A 4,364-nucleotide genomic window follows, 5' to 3' on the forward strand; every position below is an offset into this window, starting at 1 on the left:
TGACATCATTCTTTCCAAATTTCCCAACACATCACCCCTAATATGTAGATCCCATCGTAGCCATGCTTAGAAGCCAGGGATCAAGAGAGGTAATTGCTTGATTATTAGGGCGATAACATAAGTGAGAGTCGCACCACACATGGTGCACCACCCACAAGCACTTAACGAGAATATGTTCTAAAATTCATCCTCTGTTCCACAAAAGGAACATCTAGGATCCACACGAACTCTATGGAAATCCACTAAAACTCCATCAAGCTCAATATTTTCTCTTTCGACACACCTATTTTCGCTTTTGACGAACTCTTTTGCTGACAACGGAATTGCTTTTTACACACCTAATTTCTCTTTGGACACAGCCATATTTATGTATGTCCATCGATTGTACTGGTGATTTAGTCAATTTAATAATAGAGATAAACAAGAGTGTGCACAAGGAGAAAAAAGGCAAGCAGGTGTGAGGAAACACTTCCCTACACAAACAAACACTATCTACTGTTACAACTCTACATATTTAATTTAACATTATAACTACCAATCGATTATAGGGAAAGGAAAACAAAACAAAACAAAAGGATCATGTTCCAATATATCTCCTACCTACCATATTCTATCAATACCCAACAACTAAACATGATGCTTGCATGTAATGGTGAAAGAAAGCCAACTCTCTCTTGCATCTGTTTTTCTAGTATACATGATGAATCTAAGGTTGGATTCTAACTTGTTAGATTTACCCATACATTCTCAACTTTTACTGATATCTTTACCTTTTCTTCTTCCATATCTTTCAAAATGGTGACTACCTTTTCTTGATATATATGCTTCACATTGCTGCCGACTTCATCAAATTTCCAACTCAGCTACCAATTCTTCAATTATCTTGTCCTGCTATGCTCTATTCAGCTATGGTCCTAAAAAATTCAAAACAAGGGACAATAATCAGTTGAAGAAGACGCATATGCAACTGATTAATTGGAGATATCTTCATTGTATATTAATCTCCTTTTACTTCCTTTTCAATTTTCATGCCCAGTTTCTTCTTCTTACGGAGGGGAGTTGTTGGTAGTGATCTACTACAAATGCTTAATTGCGTTAGATCAAAGTGATCAAAGATTGATGATTATGAATTCTTAGTCATCCAATATAACTAAATTCTTTGGGGTATGAGATACAATCTTATGGGCATGATTATCTTAATCACTGATTAGTAATTGTTTACTTAATTAAATGAAGAATTAGTGGCATTTAGGAGAGTTTGTTAGAATATGCCATTTGGCAATGAGGTATGTGTTGTTATAAATGGACCAATGTATAATGGCTTTGCCCAACGGTTATATGAATAAACAATTATATTACAAAAATATATTGGAGCTTGTTCTCCTTCTTCACTACTCGTTCACTCCATTGTTATCCTTCATAAATTGGTTAAGGTTGAATTAGGGTCTAACATTGTTATCAGCCAATTCGATTCTAGTTACCCTTTCTTGCATGTAGTGGCACCGGTATATTTTGGATTTTAACGGTCCTACTATAAAAGCTACCAAAAAATAGACGAAAATAGCATTGAAAAAAATAAACAATAAACAATAACTTTTCATTCATAATCTTTATTAAACAACGTTACAAGCTACAAAAACTAAATTTGTTGACATCAAGCTTTCATACTCTAAAAACGTTGCATGGTAATTTCATTGTCAATACAAGAAAAAAAATCTATCTCAATGTAAACAACTAAGCTATCATTTAATCATTGATCTCTCATTTTGTTGCAGAGTGGACTCTTGATGATATTCATGGAGGAAAATGCTCTCCACTAAAACAATTGCAACTAGTAAAACCAAAGCCAATTCAATAAGTAAATACACATATTGAAATACTTGATGCAACCCTTTCTCCACCATTTTTTAGCAAGATCACTAATACTTTGCAATTAAGAAAAGTCACATCTCGAATGCATAGAATAAATATAAATATCAAGTTGATCTTCAAGTGCCGACAGGTCTTGCTTCGTAAAATCTTGAGGATACAATTGAGCATGACGAAGTAGCTTTTCTTTGTCGAAAGCTACAATATAATCATTTGGACTCAAACTAGCCAATCAAATGAGCAATTTAGTACTTGTTTCATTGAAGCGATCAATAGACTTTGTCAGTTGGGAATCAATGACAATAAAAAAGAGCTATACTTTGTAACAATGGCGGTTGGTCTTTTTGAGGGCATTACGTCGACCTTCCTTGAGCTACATATGTCTCATCCATGTTAATAACCTCAATATGATGTTGGTCACAAAATGATGATACTTTGTCAATCAGAAGATCAAAACCATCATCATTCCTCAATTAGAGTAGTTGCTCTTTACATATGTTGACTAAAGCCATTGCATTTACAATCTCTTGAACATTCTTTTGTAATGCCTATTGTGGATGCAAATGTCCACCTTCTTCTTCTTAGATGAAAATGCACCCGCAAAACAATTAACACCTAAGATCAAGGCTAAGAGCCTCACGCGCCCACGATGAATAGGGGGCTTTGACCGAAGAATCTCCAATGCCAAAATTAGAATTTGAGGAAAAAGTGTTTAGAGAATTTTAGAAGAGAATTGAATTTAGATTTTCAGACAAATGAGGGGGTATATATAGGGGTGTGGCCGGCCCTATTTGGAGAAATGGGGACCGGCCACTTATGGTGGTTTCTCGGCTCTAATTGCAAGATATTATGTCAAATAATATCTTGCAATCAATTAGGAAATTAATCAATTAATTTTGGTCATTAATCCCAATTTGAAAAGGATAATTGGGAGTTACCTTATGGGTGAGGATTTGATGAGGAATGATGAGAGGGTTTAAAAGAATACCATTTTGATCACCTTTGACCTCGATTGAGCCGTTATTGTCCGTTGCATGCCCATGAGATTCCTGATGTGCCTCAAGAGTAATTTTATCTTTTTACCCAAAAGTCCATATGTCGCCTCCATATTTTTCCCGATCGAAACCAAAAAAGCTAACCCAAAAGTCAACGATCAACGTTGACTAGAAAGTCAACTGTCAACGGTCGGGTCAACGGGTCAAAGTCAACAGGTCGGGTTTGTGCTTTGGTTGTTAGGTTGGGCTAGTTATTGGGTCGGGTCTAAAGGCTTGGGTAGAACGTATTACTGCTTCAGATACCATCAAGCATGTAAATAAGTCCTCCATTGCTTCCGGTTTGGATAGCAGGTAGGTGAAGTCCGGTATTTCTTCAAGTCCTTGAATGCTTTCTTGTTGCTTCTTTTTGGTTGAGTAAATAAAAAGAGCTCACGTTGATCGGTGGATCACAAAGGTAAATAGTTTAGTGCAATTGCTCGTCTGGTCAAACCTTGAATCTCCTTCAGAGTAGTGGATGACTTCATATTCAAGATCACTCAGATTTGCCTTAAATGTACATTGGTGAGCCTCGTCCCAATGTGCATGCTTCTTTGCCAAAGCAAAAGAGTCTGCCAGAGTTAGATCTTCTTTCATGATCAATTCTTCGAACAGCGGGTGGTCTGCTGAGAGTCATTTTAGGAAGGCTACACTAGTTATCGAGTCATTGCATCCGACTATCTTTGCTTTCTTTACTTTGAACCTTTTCACATAGTCACGGAACGATTCATTTGGGTCTTTTTTGATGTTGAACAAATGGTTGGACTTCTTTTTGATCGACCGATAGGATAAATATTCTTTGGTGAAAACCAAAGAAAGTTCATCGAAACTTTGGATGGATTGTGGCGGCATGGTGTGGAATCAATATTGGGCCTCGCCTTGCAATATGGTGGCAAATATCTTGCACATAAAAGCGTCATCGTTCCGATAAAGGACCATTGTGCTTCGGTAGTGCTTCAAGTGTCTTTTCGGGTCTCCGTCTCCTTTGGAGGATGTGAAATGTGGCATGCTGAACTTGCATAAAGGCTCTGCCTGCTCGATCTCATCCTTGAAGGGTGACCTGCTTATGTTGGTCACGTCTCATCGTAATGCCTCGTCAGTGACCTTGTTGCGTTGGAAATCATGCAATTGCTCGGTCAGGTGCCTCTCTACTTCTTCTTTAATTTTCCTTTGTCAGGGTAGTAGAGCTCTCGACTGCCCCTGGTTATGACATGCTGGTCTAGGCTGCTTTTCCATGTGTTCAGCTCGTCTATGCCATGACTGCAGTGTATGTGGTACATTCCTAGCATGCGAGCTAATTTCTCGTAGGCTGTCGCTCGAGCCTGATTGAGTGACTGCTTCTCTCTGTCCATTGTGCTGCCTACTTTGATGTGAGGTGAAGGATGCTCCTTGTGGGCTTAGCCGCGAATGAACACTTCACCTGGAAGGTTGCTCAAATTGATTTTCGGAGTGTGGCCCTAACCG

Source organism: Pyrus communis, chromosome 4, assembly GCF_963583255.1.
Source record: "Pyrus communis chromosome 4, drPyrComm1.1, whole genome shotgun sequence".
In the NCBI taxonomy this organism is placed as follows: domain Eukaryota; kingdom Viridiplantae; phylum Streptophyta; class Magnoliopsida; order Rosales; family Rosaceae; genus Pyrus; species Pyrus communis.